The sequence below is a fragment of the Lissotriton helveticus genome, chromosome 4_1 (assembly GCF_964261635.1).
Source record: "Lissotriton helveticus chromosome 4_1, aLisHel1.1, whole genome shotgun sequence".
NCBI classification, from domain to species: Eukaryota; Metazoa; Chordata; class Amphibia; order Caudata; family Salamandridae; genus Lissotriton; species Lissotriton helveticus.
The window spans coordinates 262,235,497-262,252,793 of NC_136063.1; positions in this window are offsets into that span (position 1 = coordinate 262,235,497).

The following is a 17,297-nucleotide window of genomic DNA, read 5'->3' on the forward strand; positions in this document are numbered from 1 at the left end:
GTACCTCACCATTTCAGAGATTTTTCTCACTGTGCAGGTATGAAAGTCTAAAATGCTCCATTGTTTTGAACATAGTTCCAGGAGGGCTGGATGAAGGACAGACTTTCTTAGTCAATTCTGTAAAATAGTTTTATTGAATGTAATTTCTTTTTATGGGAGTACCCCTAAAATCTGGCAAACATCAGACCCTGGTCTAATTCTGGACACACCTGCAGTAGATCAAAAGACAAAGAGACATATTTAGACCTTGTAAAAGGTTATCTATTTTAAATGTGGTAGAGTGCCCTGTCCACTCCGACAGCCGCATTTAGAGTCAGGCATACTGTCAGCTTTCTTTCCCCGGAGCCCTCACCGACTCCATCAATGGAATATTTCCTCCGATGCCTTGACAAAGATGGGGCTGTTTCCATGGTCCACCTTATTTAGGGTATACAATATGAAGCCCTCTTTGAATGCCCTTCATCACCAGGTAAAGCCCAGTTTTAACAGACAGAAAAAAAGCAAATAGTTGTAACATTGGGAGTTTGCTACTGAAGAACAAAAACTTTGCTTACGTTTGTTGGATGGCTGTCAAAGCTGACATCAGGCATGCTCCAAAACCGTTTGTACCTTCACAGGAGCCGCAATAATAGCAGTTGCTATCAAGGTACAAATATCACCTCTGGGCCAGCTGTGATTTGTATACTTTTCAGGCTGTAGTCCATCAAGGTTGTAGTCACGGAGTCCTAGAGCACTCTGACGGACTGTAGTCTTTAAATCTGGCCCTAAGAATACAAATGAAGGAGGTTGCAGATCACTGGTAAAGCACCTCTCCTACTTTATCCCACTACTTCAGAAGTAGGACAATCTTAGGAGGGGCTGCATGTAGAAGGAAAGCTGCAGTAGTTGTTTTCTATGCAGGCATTCTATTTGAACTACAGTGACACTTTTTCATTTGCTTTCAGGTAGTTTTAGGTTTGTTTACCCCATTATAATTGCAACAGGACACATGAAAGCAAAATAAAAAAGTAGTGGATGAGCAGCTTATCGGACATGAACTTGAAGCCTCTGCTACTCTGTATTAGCTGGAAAGGAGTTTTGAGGTAGGAGGGCGGGTAGGGCATGTTGGCCATTTTCATATTCCCTTTCCACGTTCTGGCACCAGTGTATCTCCCTAGACCCAACCAGGAGAGACACTCTGTTATATCTCAAATTTAGCTTGCTAATTTGTTTTACTTGGTGGTGAGAAAGAAAGAAAAAGACAGAAAACGTGATCATCAAGAGAAAAGAAAGGAGGAGGGAGGCACGAAAGAGATAGGGAGTGACAAAAGGCATGGAAATAAAGAGTAAAGGAGGATGGTGTAGTAAAAATTAGGTTTTTTCAAATCTTTACTCCACACACTATTCGTAGTTATTTATTCACATGGTGGCGGTACTAGAGAGGCTGAGGTATGTTTCACATTGGGTGTTCTTGCATAAATGTGCTTTTATGTTTGTTGGCTTTCTTTTTTCACCAGGTTTGTGATGGACCTCTTGTAATACTTTGTTCATGCCCTTACTTGGCTTTAGATTTTAAATTGTTATATAGTGTTTTAAATTTTGCCTTGTTGTTCCCGCAGATTTACCTTATTGTGAGCCCTTACACCACATATCCAGTGGTGGCTCTTCTGTTCATTGATGGCCCTTCAAATTTGAAAGTATATTTTCGTCCTGAGGAAGGAACCGTATATTTGTCTTTTTATTCCGAAACGCGCGTCAGCGTTTTTGTTAGTTTTGCTAATTTTCTGTAGTGTTTTTTGCATTGTTATTATCCTGTATCTGTATCATATTGTTTTTGTGCTTTATGTTTGATGCTCTGTGAGTATTGTTTTTTGTATCATATGTAGTGTTCCTTATTATACCATATTGATTTAACCATGGGCTTTTTGCTTGCTTGTTGTTTGAAAGAAAAAAATGTCTGAGAAATACAAACAACCATTTTAAATGTTATCTGAGATTTTTTTTACTGTTTTGCTCAAAAATAAAATATGAATAAATATTATGCCTAAATGTTTTAAGTCTACAGGACAACTATATGCATAATAATAATAATAATAATCTTTATTGATTGGTTTAAAAAACCATTTACGATTTAAAACATGACAAAAATTGAATAATAGAAATGACTGTGATAAGAGTTTTAAAACAATTAATTTAAAATGTCTTAAAATTCGGGGGGCCATTAAGATCTGATAATGTTCTGATACAGTACATCACTCTGGATTTCTTGTAGTCTCTGATTTGGATGTTGTGTCTGTTAACTCGGCCGCTCTATATGCATATTATGGATGTATCACCAAGGATGCTATAGGTAGTGGAGGAAGATTTTGTATTTTGAATGTGTCTATTTCCCTGCTCTCCTCCTCCCCATTGATACCTCAGGGACCCTCTGTGTTCTTTTTTTTTTTTTGATCAAATTTGTTTTTATTGGGTTCAGCCAAACAATACAAAACAGTATGCAATTCAATAAGATCCTTCATCCCATCCCCCTTCTTTAGCAGCACGTATATCCCGCAGTCCTGTGCCATGGGGACAGTTGTATTGTGTCCATGTGGGCTCGTGTGATGGGAACTTGAGTAAACCTTGCAAGCTAGAACCTCTATAACCATGTCCCTCCCTCGGCCCTCCCTAACCCCAACCAACCCACTACTCCCGTTCCGTACTACCCCCCACCCCCTCCCCTCGGTGTGTTCAAACCAAGCCATTGTCTACGGGGGCCGCGTCTAGGCCTTGTGTGTCTCCTCATTCGTCCTATTGTGGAAGTCATCCGAGAGCCTGAGAACCCTTAGGTATTTAGGGCATGTGAGCTCATTAAATTCATGAGTAAGCAGGGTGAGTATCAGCTGCCATATTTCTTTGAATGTGTCGGAAGTTTGTGTGAGTGAAGCTTGGATCCTCTCCATCCCCATTATGAACCATAGTCGATGCATCCATCCCGTGTCCGTGGGTTTCCTTGGAGTTCCCCATAGGGAGAGGATGTGCTGTGTCGCCGCTCCCAAAGCCAGACCCATCTGTTTTCCTCTGATAGATTTGAGTGGGAACATGAGGCTGTTGGGTAGGCCTAGGATCGTGTATGCCGGGAAACGGGGAAGTTCTGTCTCAAAGTGCGTGTCTTAGTCTTTGAGTACTCCCTCCCAGTATTCCTGCACTTCCACGCATTCCCACAGTATGTGTGTCATGGTCCCTTTTTGTCCACACCTCCTCCAGCATGCGGGGTCTCTCCGCGGGTTACTTTGGTGTAGGCGTTCCGGTGTCAGGTGCCAGTAGTAGGCCACCTTCACCGCCGATTCTTTGCTGGCTGTGTTTCTAGCAGTGTGGTGCGCCCGTTAATAAATGTCCCGCCATTCTTTGTCGGATAGTGTTCGTCCTAATTCCTTCTCCCACCTCTTCTGACCCGCTGATCTCGTTTTAGGCGGTGTGTGTGCTAGAAGTTTGTATAGTTCTGTAATGGCCTTCGAGTCTTTAGATTTAGTGAGGAGCCATTTCTCGTATGGGGTGAGGGGCCGGCCTACTAGAGGTTCTACAACGTTGTGTGTGAGCCAGTGCCTCAACTGAAAGTACTGATAGTGGAGTGGTTTGTCCAGCCCATATGCCTCCTTCATCGTATCTAGTGTCATAAAGCCTTGCAGATCGAATAAGTGTCCTGTGGAACAGTGGTCAATTTACCGCCATTGGGGAAAGGAGCCAGGAATCATCCCCGGGGGGAACGCTGGGTTGTCGAGCAGGGGCGTCATTGGTGATGGAAAGGATGTAGCCCTCTAGGGACCGCTACTGCGTCCCATACCTGGAGAAGTGTTTTAGTGATGGGCGACTTCTTAAGGTAGGTTGGCCTGTCCGCTCGTGCCAGAAAGGGGACCCTCCATAGTGGCATATCCGCCATTGCCCTGTCCTGAAAAAGCCAACGCTTTTCTGAGAGTGGTCGGGACCATTCCAGAAGATATCTCATCTGTGCCGCTTGAAAATAGCGCTTCAGGTCCGGTACTCCCAATCCACCCTCCTCCGTTGATCTGGTGGCCAAGTCACGTCGGAGTCTGGGGCGTTTATTTGCCCAAATGAACCGCAGTATGGTATCCTGCAGTTTTTTGAGCATGCCCGGGGGGGGGTGACCGGGATGGTCTGAAACAGGTAGAGCACTTTTGGTAGTAGGGTCATTTTGACAGCGGCAACGCGGCCCAACCATGAAAGCGGTTGCTGTTGCCACCTCGATATGTCTCCCTGTATGCGTGTCAGGAGTTTGGAATAGTTTAGTTCCACCGTCTGGACTGTGGAGGGAGTTAACTCAATTCCCAGGTAAGGTAGTGCTGTTTGCACGGTCAGTCCCCCTATGTGGAGCGTTCCTCTGTGGGCTTGGCGGGTGTTGCTGCCCAGGGGGAGAATGACAGACTTACCCACATTCATCTTAAAGCCAGAGACCGCCCCGAATCTCTCCATCTCCGTCAGGAATGCCGGTACAGACACCCTGGGGTTGTCCACCGCCACCAGAACATCATCTGCATAGAGACTAATGGTCTGTTCCTCCCCCCCAAACTTGATGCCCGGGATATTTCTATTATTCCGAACGTGTTGGGCAAACGGCTCGATGTAGAGTGCGAACAGCAGAGGTGACAGCGGGCAACCCTGTCGGGTGCCCCGTTGAATCTCGAATGGCTTGGAGCTTGTCCCGTTGACCTTGATCGTCGCCGGGGGGACGCGTAGCAGCTGGCCACCCAGGCTCGAAATCTATCCCCTAGGCCAAACCTCGCTAGTGTGCTGTCCAAGTATCGCCAGTCCACCCTGTTGAACGCTTTTTCAGTGTCAACCGACAGCAATGCTGCGTCCGAGGCGTTGAAATGTGCTTTATCTATGATGTGCATCAGGCGTTTAGTGTTGTCCGCACCTTGCCTGGTGGGTACAAAGCCTGCCTGGTTCGGCTCTATTACCCCAGGTAAGCAGGGGCCGAGTCTCGCTGCTAAGATCCCAGTGAACAGCTTCAGGTCTATGTTAAGGAGCGATATCGGCCTGTATGCCGCGCACCTAGTCAGGTCTTTACCCGGTTTCGGCAAGACAATAATGTCGGCCTCTAGCATCTCCCGCGGGATCGAGCCGGGGCCTTGGAAAGAGTTAAATAGCTTCATCAATACCGGTGCTAGTAAAGGGCAGAATATCTTGTAAAAGCCAGCGGAGAAGCCGTCTGGTCCCGGTGCCTTCAGCCGTTTGAGTCTTGCTATCGATGAAATTACCTCTTCTGGGCGTATCGGGGCATCTAGTGCCCGAACGCTAGCTTCATTTAGGGCCGTAATGTCTGCGGACTCTAGGTACTCACTTCCGGCATCGTGATCCACGTTTGGGTCTGCCGTGTAGAGTTTGGCATAAAAGGCCCTAAAGGCCTCCGCGATGTGGTCATCCTCCTTAACCTCCACTTCATCTTCTACTTGAATGAGTGGAATTTTGGAGCGCACCGTTTTAGCTTTCAATTTGCTGGCTAACAGGCGGACAGTTTTGTCCCCCCCCCCTCACATAATAAGTGTGGCGGAGGCGGAGTGCCGCGTATTCTGCATTCTGATCTGTCCAAATCTAGGCTCGCCAGTTGCGCTCTGGCTGCCTTCAGTTTCCGCCAAATTCTCGGGGCCCCCGTCCGGCAATGAACTCTTTCCAATTCCAGCACCTGTTCCGCCATTTCCTTACGTCTCTCTTTCCGTTCTTTGTTGTCCGCCGCCGTGATTGCCATTATCTCCCCCCTTAGAATCGCTTTTAATGCTCCCCAAACTGTCGCCTGTGTCACCTCCCCTGTGTCATTTCGGCTTAAGTAGTCAGTAATACTTTGGGACAGTTGCATCCTAACCTCTTTGCGGGTGAGTATGTTTCCTCTGAGGCGCCATCTGCCCCTGTGACGGCGCGTGTGCGGGACTTTCAGTCGGAGGATTACTGCTTCGTGGTCTGACAGTGCCGCTGGGGCGACTTCTACATCCTCCACCGTGGAGGTCAGGTCAGTAGACCCGATAAAGTGGTCTATTCTGGCGTATGTGTGGTGCACGTGGGAATAGAAAGTGTACCCTGAAGCCTTGTGATGTTTCGCGCGCCACACATCTACCAACCCCCTCTCAGCTAGCCATTGTTTCCCGGTTGTGGAGAGGGCCCCTGAATCCCCGAATCTCTGTCCTGATCTATCCATCTCATTGTCCATGACCAGGTTCAGGTCCCCCCCTATCAGTATGTGTCTGGCGTCCCCGGTTAGTGCTTCGGAGAGCGCTCCTCTGAGGAAGGCTTCTTGTTTAGATTGAGCCCACTGTGAACGCCATGGTGCCAATGTGCACTGTGGGGGCCAGTAGTCTACCCTTGATTTCTGTCACTTTGTCACCTATTCTCCCCCTGAAGTGCCTTGCCACCAGGATGGCCACCCCTGCCTTTTTCTCAGTGGTAGAGGAGTAGTATTGGTGTGGGAAGGCCCTGGATTTCATACGATGCCAGTCTTTGGCCAGCAAATGTGTCTCCTGGAGGAGACATATATCCGCCCCTGAATGTTCCAAGAAAGAGATAATTGCCCTCCTTTTAACTGGATTGTTGAGCCCCTTTACGTTAAGGGTGAGAATACGGATGAGCCCCATAGCCATTGAGAGATGTATGTACTGCTACCTGCTGGTGACTTGGCCTAGCCCTGCCCCATAACGTCCTGTGTACCTCTTGATGAAATCGAACACATCGAGCCCCTAGTCCCACTTACACCCACCCCACCCCCCATGCCCCAACCCCAACTTTGAAACCCCAACTGGTGAACATTGTCCCAGGCCTCTCCGACTGCAGTCCAGGCCTGTGGTAAATTGTCTGGTAGTGGGAAAGCGTGTCCATGGCGAGCCTGAGGCCCCCCGTCCCGCCCCCCCGGCATTGCTACTGAGAGGCGAATATGCACCCCCTCGTTTGCGTGCTCATGATCCGGCGTTAGTGTCTTTGGAAACCTCCATTATAGCTGCTTCATGTTCGTGTGCCACAGTCTCGGGGTCTGGCTTGAATCCTTTCTTGGGTGAACGTCTGTGTCTCACTTGTTGCCATTCGTCATTCATCTGTTGCGAGGCGCTTGGGTGGGAGGGCCGCCGTCCTGTATCATCGTCTGGATCGTCCCCTTCATGCGGGATGCCCAGAACTTTGCATGTGTCTTTTAGTGATCTGAGCTGATGGAGGGCCCCTTTCCACTTGAAAATCAGTCTAAAAGGGTGGCCCCAGGAGTACAGGATCCCATTGTCCCTTAGAGAGGTAGTTGCCCCCATGAACGCCGGCCGCTTCTGCAGTGTAATCGCGGACAGGTCCTGGAAAAGCTCTGGCGTGTGATCTCGAAATGTGGCTGGTCTTCGTTGACGAGCTGCTTTCAAGATACGCTCCTTTAGTGGGTAATCCGGTAGAAAAGCCAAAATGTCTGGTGGAGGGGCGGGTGAGCGGCATGCTAGGCCCACCCTGTGGGCTCTATCGATGCGAATGTCGAAATCTTCGCCTTCTCCTAGTATCTCGCGGAACAGCTCCTGCAAGTACGTCGTGATGTCTCCCCCTTCAGCTTTGGTTGGCACATTGCGGACCCTTATGTTGTTGCGTCTGGAGCGGCTTCCAGGTCCTCTACATGTGCCTGCAGGTCCATTTGTTGTTCATGGAGCCTGATGATTTCTTGCTGCAGGAGCTCCACCTCCCCACTCCAGGTCTGCTCTGAGTTTTCGACTGCCGCTACCCTTTCCCCTATGTCATCTATGTCTTGCCGTAGTTCTTTATAGCCTCCCGCCACATCTTGCCGTAGGGTCTGAATGTCTTCCCTCAGAGACGCGAGCAGGTTTTCCATGAACGATTTCGTTGCGGGAGAGTCTCCCCCGTTTTTGTCTTTGTCTTGTGGTTGAGCCAGTGGCGTTGGTTTGTCAGGGCTTTTCTCCCCCTTCTGCGATCCTTTGGAGAGCATCTCATGGATGGTGCGCCCTCCCCTGCGATTCGCGGAAGACATGGTTGGCGTTCTGCTGTTTCGGAGTAGTTCCACCGCCCTCGTCGGTCGTCAGCTGGTCTATGTACTGGCCGTGAGTCTGGTGTGGGTGGCGGCTGCTCGTTGAGTACTTGGCTCGGGGCCCTTTGGTCTAGGCGTGTGACCGGTAGTCCGGTCCTGTATCCAACTGTTATGCCTCCGCCGTACTGGTCGATTGGGGCTCGACTACTGCCCCTCCGCCGCGGCCCCGACCCTGCGTCTTGTTGGCCAGGCCCCAACGGGGGTGTTCTGCGTTGTCCCGGGGATCTGTGTGGGGGGTACCCTGCGTATCGGCGTGCTATCTTGTACGTCCGTAGGGCCTCTCTCCTGCGTTGTATCTCCGGCCTGCCAGCTTCAGATGCGCCACCTCCAGTCCCTGCTCGTGCTGTGATGGGGTAGTCCCAGCCTCCCTCGGGCCTAGCTGTCTCGGTGTTTGCTGCCGGGGGCCCGGCGTGTGCCCCCCAATGCCGGCCTTGCCTTGCCCGGATCACTCGGCCATATCGCTGCTTTTCCCTTTCTTTGGCTTCTGTCCGAAAGTGCTGGATGGGCCACTCCGGCCTACAGTCTGGGCTCCGGTGTACCATGCGGCCCAGACCTCCTTTGCACCCCGCGTTCACCTTCCCCCCCGGGCGGGGCTTCGCTGCCGCAGCGCCCACCTCCGGGGGCTCAATGTGTGTCTCCTGTATTCGGGCGCCGAGCTCGCGGGCCTGTCTCCGATGGAGCTGCTACCGTTCCCCAGCTCCCGCCCTGCAGTCGCAGTCTCCGGCTGCCCGGGCCTACGCCGCCGCCTTCTGTCTGCCTCCCTCTCACAGTCCGGCCTGCCACTACCAGGCCCTGCCGTGCCCCGCTGTAGCCGGGTGGACCTGATCCTCTCCGGGGGCTCGATGGCTGCCCCCTGAGATGCCTCCCACACTCGTTCCAGCCGCTCGCACCTCACCTCGTTGTCCCGAAATGGCACCGGGCTGCAGCGGTCGTCTCTATCTCGGGCTCCGGCAGTGCGTCTCTCTGGTTGGCGCTGTCCTCCGCTCCACCGATCGCCAGGTGGGCCGTCTCGACAGATGGTCCCTGATCTCTGTTGCACCCTTGCTGTCTGCCCGGGCCGCTGCTCTTCGGCCCAGCCTTCGGGCGGCTCCGGTGCAGGAAATCGGCTGTGCGCCGCGTGGAGCGGCCCTGCCTCCCTGCTCCCTCCGGCCGCCGATGATGGCGATCGGCGTGTGCATGGCCGTTTCTCAGCCTTCGACTCCGGCAATGCAGATCAGGGTCGATGCCGGAACACCTCCTGCAGCTCAAAACCGCCCGAGGATGTGGGGAAGTGCCGCAAGGATATCGCCGTGGGGATTTGGGACGAGGAGCCTCCGCCGGTTGCTACTGCTCAGGCCGCCATCTTGGCCACGCCCCCCCCTCTGTGTTCTTTTAGGTAATAAAGGGCAGATGCACTTTGGGAGACAGTGCTATAGTGGAAGCCCAGACAGAGATAAACTAACAATGTGCAAAACTTGCGTAATTCTAGGGTAATTACTTGCAATTATGTGTAACTACATGAGAAGTGTATTCCCGCATTTTGCACCTATTGTCTTAGTGCAAAAACACACTTGCATCCGATATGGGCCCTCGGATGCATTTTGAGCTAAGAAAATAGCACTAAATGTAACAGTGCATAAACAACACAGTCAGCAGCCGCTCGTTCTCTCTTAATTTGTTTGTTCATGTGCACATGCAGTAGGATTTTGCAGCAAATTGCTCTTAATTACTCAAACTGGTGTAATTTTGGTAATTTTGCTTAACAAGAGTAATGCACAATTACTGAAATTTCCCCGGCAAAATTTACATTTTACTCAGGCCTCAGAGAAACATTGAAGAGGCAGGAAGTGCAAGTAAATATGGGAAACACTAGATACAGTCCTAGAATAGAAGAAATCATATATTCGGTTTTTGGTATAGCACCATCCTGTCTACTTTCAAAATCTTCAGATTGCATAGAGCTACTAAAGTGGCACCAAATAAAAGAGAAACCCTAGTTCAGAATCTATGAACAGTAATAGCAGATGGAGCATTGTACACCTGCAGGGTGGGAGTGCACATGGGTATGTATGATTAATGCTAAGGTGCACAGTGTACTCTGGTTCACTCCTGATTTGCACCATACAATAAATGACCCTCTAGGCAACTAATTCCCGGCCAGTTACTGCACTAGGACTTCCTATTTAGTTTCCAACTTGAGTAGGAGTGCAGCTATCAGTTATGGAGCAGGCACACTGGTACCATGGCCGAGGGGCATTAAAGGCCAAATTTACCACTGTTTGCCTTTTTGCATCCACACAAACAAAGGACAGGGGTTCAATTTGCTTGGTTGCATTGGGGCTGATGGCATCCTTGCGATTCAACTGCACACAAGGACATTGCTATTCGTTTAATGTAGGCATGAGTTAAAGATAATTGTGCAGTGTACATTGTGTAGTCTACCCAATGAATTGCCAGAAAATGTTTTTGAAAAAGGTAGAATTTAAAGCACTTTCGTTGCATGGGGATAGGGTTTAAAGATGTTAAGCTGGGGATAGGGTTTAAAGATGTTAAGCTGGGTGCCTGGGGTTCTTGCCCAAGGAATCGAAAAACCTGAAGCAAAATTTGGATTTTAAAGCACATTAGGCCGGTAAGAGATACCTCCCTTAAGGAAATATCAAGAAAAGTTGAGCAAAGGTTGCATTTCAAATCACACTGAGCGATTTTATAGATCAAAGTTGAACAAGAATTTGAGAAACAGATTTCAGTATTACCGGATTCAAATTGAGCCTGACTTCTAATTGCAGTTCAGGCATGAGTCCAAAAATCAAGTGATTGTAGTCAAATCACTGTATCACCTCACACTATGAGGTGTAAAGATGAACAAGGTAAGCAATATGCAACCTCAAAGACTACTGTACAAAATGCTGAGTGGTGAGTGCCATCTTTCACCTACTCAACATTATATCAAAAGGGGTAACCCAAATAACCCAACAGCATCTGGGTAAGTAAACACAAATACATGCAAATAATGATTTGGGACAAATAGACTGCTATATATTTGGCTGAAGAAAAAATTCAAGTATTCCTTCCTGTGCAATTTACTTGCTAGATCAATCAGTTATCATTTTAATTCATAGTCCAAATGAGTCCAAATGGGCAGTTCAAACTAAAAATGTAAATAGCAAATCTTTTGGGAAAAACATGATGAGTCCCGCTACCTGTGGGGCTGAAACGCGTCGACAGTATTGGAGGACACTTTTTTGAATTTCAAGAGATATTTGAATAATTTGAAAGTCCCAAAAAAAGTATGAGGTTGGAATAACACACCTCTTAGGACTTTCTAGTGATTCTTTTTGAAAAAAATGCTCTTGGACTAAGAAATGGAAAGCATCCTCCAGTCACTAATTGGGCATTAGCGAATAGCTGGTATTTGTATGGCTTAGATTGATATAACTAATTAGTTGTTGTTGAGAAAACATTGTATTATATATAAGAATGATTTTGCTTATATGAAGAATTGAAAAAACCCGTATATAAAAACGTTTTTTTCCCAAAAGATTTGCTATTTAGATTTTTTGTTTGAACTGCTCATTTGGACCATGATTTAAAATGACGATTGATCTAGCAAGTAAATTGCACAGGAAGGAATAATTGCATTTTTTCTTCAGTTTAATATATAGTAGTATATTTGTCCCAAAGCATTATTTGCATGTATTTGTGTCCTCCACCTACTCATCACATTGTGTGTTTTAATATTTGTTTTCCACCAAAGCCACACAATAGTAAAGTTGAGATGTTTCTAGTGCCAAATGATTCTCTATAAATACTCTACTGCAGTTGTAGTAAGCTTCATGCTACATTAAATAGAGAACATAATACAACCTTCATTACCAGACTTCTACGGTGGGTGCATTAACTCAATCAACACTTTTGCTGTAATTGTAACTTGCAGTCTTCATGCTATGAGCACTTTTCCCTTCAGTGGACATTCAACCTTTTAGGCATTGCTGTAGAAGTAACCAACCTATTTTGATTGCTAGAGATTTTCCCGAAGCATTTGTACAACAAACAGAGACCTCGCTACTTGGCTATAGTTTAAAGGCTACAGCAATGTTGTTTACAGTTTCTTACAGGCACCCCAAAACAAGGGGGTTTGTATAGGTGACCACACTGAATTCTATGGATGCAGATGGATCAGTGGGAGATTACAAATAATTCTATCACCGGTAAATGAAGGTGAGCTGAGTAGTGCACCTTCACAGCTTCTATATTGGACTATGTAGTATGCACAGACTGGATATATATTTGGGCCACACCACAAGAGCTGCTAGAATGGTGGATTGCAGGAGGATTCTTGTAAAAACAGATCAATCAATTTAGGGGAGCGAGGCACCAGTGGTATCATATGACTGTCCTAGCTCCTGTGTACCTTGATGGACAGTAGGGGCGAAGAGAAAGGCATGAAGAGGGGGTGTTCCCTGATTATAAGAACTCATAGGAGACCACAAGTCTAGAGTTGTCTGTCCCCTAGTAGGGACGGTGTTTCTTTCAGTACTTGATACGGAGGCACCAGATCCCCCCCAGTGAATTATGTTTTTATGTCGTAATGTACATTCACAGTGGTTATTCTTCGCAACATGGGATTTCATCATGTAGACCCATATTATCGGTGGAAAATCCATTGTTGTTCTCTCCTGAATAGGTTGGTATTGTCCTATGAGCAATTAGCCTCCAGAATTGTCTACCGAATATCACAGGGACAGTGTTTATGTGCTTCCACAGGAGGTGGAACTCCGTGGTTCTGTTATCCTAGTTTTAATGGTCCTCCTGGTCATACCTACATAATGGAGGTGACAGGGGCAGATGATGAGATAAATGCAGGTTTTTGTATTGCACACTATTGTGGCTTTTCTGAGTCCAAGTGAATTGAGGGCTCAGTTTCACTTCCTTGGAAGCGCGGGTGCAGGAATGGACACGACTGAACCCACACAGGCAGTGTCCTGTGACAGGTGGTAGCGCCTTAAGGAGTTCTGCATGTGGGTTTGTTGAATGCATGGGCTGGCGTGTATGAGAAGGTCTTTCAGGTTCCGAGTGGGTCAAAATACAAATCATGGTCATGGGATCTCTAGGATCTAATGGTACCTTGAATACACCATTGGAGCTGTGAACGGAAGAAAACTAAGGGGCATATTCACAAGGAGCTATCGCCAAATTAACAGCACTTTATCGCAGCCAAAGTCCTGATAAATTTACCTCCCCATTCATAAGCACCAGTTTTCCCGCGATAGCAGCTGCAAAAACATCGCCACAGAGGACCCCCGGAACTATCGCTAATGAGATGCAGAGTAGCCGTTCCCGTGCAAAAAGCCATGACAACACCACACCTCAACATTCACAATGACCAGCCAGATCAGCGATAAGAACACAAAACACGCGATAAGGCGTGTTAGCAGCAGGAAATTAACACCTGCCCTGACCTGGTGTCAAGTCAGACCACAGCCTGCATCACAAAAGGGAGCACAGCCCACAGTCACACCTGAAGACAAACGGACCACCATGGAGCAAGTGAACATGCAGCTCGGACACCCAGGAGGGCCACAACACCCACCGACACCAACCCCAGGACCACCCCTCCCTGGCACCACCCCGACCAAAGACATGCCACATCAGCAACACCGAAATATGTACTAACAATCCGCCTGATGTCGCACAATCACAACTGGTGACATGCATGTGTCGTCACAGAAATGAGCATCACACTTTTACTTTTGAAGCAAACAATGAAACGATATTGAAATTAACACAGAAATTAAATGAAGACACATTGCTGCTCCCCTCGACACAATCTGTCGGTCGCAGTCTGCAAGCCAAAAAACATGATGAGAAGGTGTGTTCTGCGCACATCAAAGGACAGAGAGAGAGAGAAGGAGAGAGAGAGAGAGAGAAGAAGAGAGGGTTAGAGAGAGAGAGAAGAGGAGAGGGGTAGAGAGAGAGAGAAGAGGAGACCCTGAATGACGAACGCCATAAACTTAGGTTTTCAGAGGCTCTGGAGAAATGAGCTTTCCACTACTAGCCTCTCAACTTAGGAAAATAAGAAGTGGATACAACAAAAACATCTGCATTGCTAAAACGGACCATTTCAGGGAGCAGCCGGACGGTGCTAAAAATAGACCCAAGATACTATTTATAATCACCGAACAGCAAACAAACCGCACGTCCAACCCAAACCTGGCTTCCTTGACTCAACTTCCTAGCGGGGAGGACTTCACAGTGCACTTCTCTGAAAAAACGAAGAAAATTGAATAGGAGTTGCAACCTACACTCCCAGAGCGCCAACTCTAATTTACACCACATCATTAGGGGAGCTCAGGGTTCCCTCTGCACTCTCCCTACCTTTGGGTTGATGCCTCTTGGAAATCCTTTATCCTGCCACATTGCACAGAACTACTACACGTTGTGACGGATCAGTATCTAAATATCGAGGGACCGAATATCGATTTACCAAAATATCGACTCCAAAATAACGAGGGACAGAATATAGAATGCCTATCTTCAAACAGATAAATACTAAAATATTGATTCCAAAATATAGAAAGTTAAAATATAGTTAACTAAAATATCAAATTTGTTAAATGTATTAAAAATACTCTAAAAGTAAATAAATAATGAACACAATCAAATAAAACATTGTTAAAATAATGTAAAAAAGCTTAAAATGTAAAAATAATATATTAAATGTAAAACATTTTTTAAATATATATTTACTTAATAATATTATAAAATAATTATTAAACCTAATTCTAAAATATGTAGAACAGTATTAAAAATATATTGACATATATATATATATATATATATATATATATATATATATATATATAAACAGATTATTTAAATATAAAAATAAATAATATATAATAATTAGAATAATTAAAGTAATAATTTTAAAGTTATTTAATAATGAATGCAACAGTAGTGAAAGAGTTGGATAGCGTAGGGGTAAAAATTACTATTCCCACTCCAGTGAGAGCAACAGTAGGGAAAGCGTTGGATAGCGTAGGGGTAAAAATGACTATTCCCTCTCCAGAGAGTGCAACAGTAGGGAAAGTGTTGGATAGCGTAGGGGTAAAAATCCCTATTCCCACTCCAGTGAGTGCAACAGTTGGGAAAGCGCTGGATAGCGTAGGGGAAAAAATTACTATTCCCACTCCAGAGAGTGCAACAGTAGGGAAAGCGCTGGATAGCGTAGGGGAAAACGTTACTATTCCCACTCCAGTGAGTGCAACAGTAGGAAAAGCGCTGGATAGCGTAGGGAAAAAAATTACTATTCCCACTCCAGAGAGTGCAACAGTAGGGAAAGTGTTGGATAGCGTAGGGGTAAAAATGACTATTCCCACTCCAGTGAGTGCAACAGTAGGGAAAGCGTTGGATAGCGTAGGGGTCAAAAAATTACTATTCCCACTCCAGTGAGTGCAACAGTAGGGAAAGCGTTGGATAGCGTAGGGGTACAAATTACTATTCCCACTCCAGAGAGTGCAACAGTAGTGAAAGTGTTGGATAGCGGGAGGGTAACAATTACTATTCCCACTCCAGAGAGTGCAACAGTAGGGAAAGCGTTGGATAACGGAGGGGTAAAAATTACCATTCCCACTACAGAGAGTGCAACAGTAGGGAAAGCGTTGGATAGCAGGAGGGCAAAAATGACTATTCCCACCCCAGGGAGTGCAACAGTAGGGAAAGCGTTGGATAGCGGGAGGGTAAAAATTACTATTCCCACTCCAGAGAGTGCAACAGTAGGGAAAACGTTAGATGGCGGGAGGGTAAAAATTACTATTCCCACTCCAGAGAGTGCAACAGTAGGGAAAGCGTTGGATACCGTAGGGGTAAAAATTACTATTCCCACTCCAAAGAGTGCAATAGTAGGGAAAGTAATGATTTAATATTTAAATAAGAATACATTAATTATCAATACCAATTTAAAATTAATTAAAATTAATTACCAATCACAAAATATTTAATAATTAATTAATTATAAGTACCAATAAATGTCATTTATTAAAAATGAATTACCTAATCATATTTAATTAACAAGCAATTACTTTTCAATATCAAAAATTTAATAAGATAAAAAAAATACCTATTGATAAAAAATAATTACCAATTAATCATTTATTAACAATTAATTAATTATCAATACATATAAATATAAATACATATTTACTTAATTACAATTACATTACTTCCCACCTTATTCCCCTATAACCCACAACCCACTCCAAATAATACATTAAAACAATTAACATAATTATCAATTAATCAATTAATTACAACTTAATTACCAATTAATAAAAAATAATTACTAATTAACAATTAATTAATTATCAATACATACAAAAAAATACATATTTACTTAATTACAATTAAATTACTTCCCACCCTACTCCCCTATAAACCCACAACCCACTACAGAACTAAAACACAAAATTAAATTAAAAATTATTATTAATTCATAAAAACTAATATTTAATTTACTGTAATTAAATTACTACCCACCCTATTCCACTATAAACCCACAACCCGCTACAGAATTAAATTACGCAAAAATTAAATACCAAAACATTCATTATTTAAAAATATTAAACACACATTATAAATACAATATATATTTGTAACACATATACTAGCATACATAACACCATTTTTTTTCTTCGCTATTATGGAAAACAATATTTTAAATTCGATATTATGGGAATCGATATTTCTTACCTTAATTTCGATATTCTAACCAACTATATTTTGGTAATTCGATATTCTGTCCATTCTATATTTTTTATTCGATATTCTGGGCAGTCGATATTTCTGAATTGATATTAAGGGTGTTCACCTTTATGACAACTCTTAAACTGGCCAACCAGTTCAATGATCCTCTGCTGGCAACAGTTTTTTAAAGACCTCAACTTGCCCATTCAACTGCTTCGGTCGAGGATCATTCATGAATCGCTCCTGCAAGGGAGCATTCCTGTTTTTCTCAAAACAAGTAATCCCATCCCTAAGAAGCCCAACTCCGATCTATCTGATCCTAACAATTTCCGACCGATCACCAACATCATGACACTAGCCAAACTCCTCGAGAAATGCGTCCATAAGCAGCTATGCAACCATATAGAGAAATTTGAACTACTTGACCTTTATCAATCTGGTTTCAGAGCTGGGCATAGTACCGAAACTGCTCTTACTCACATTGTGGATGACACTTTGAAATCCCTAGATCAAAATGTCCCCTGTCTTCTGATCCTTCTGGACCTGT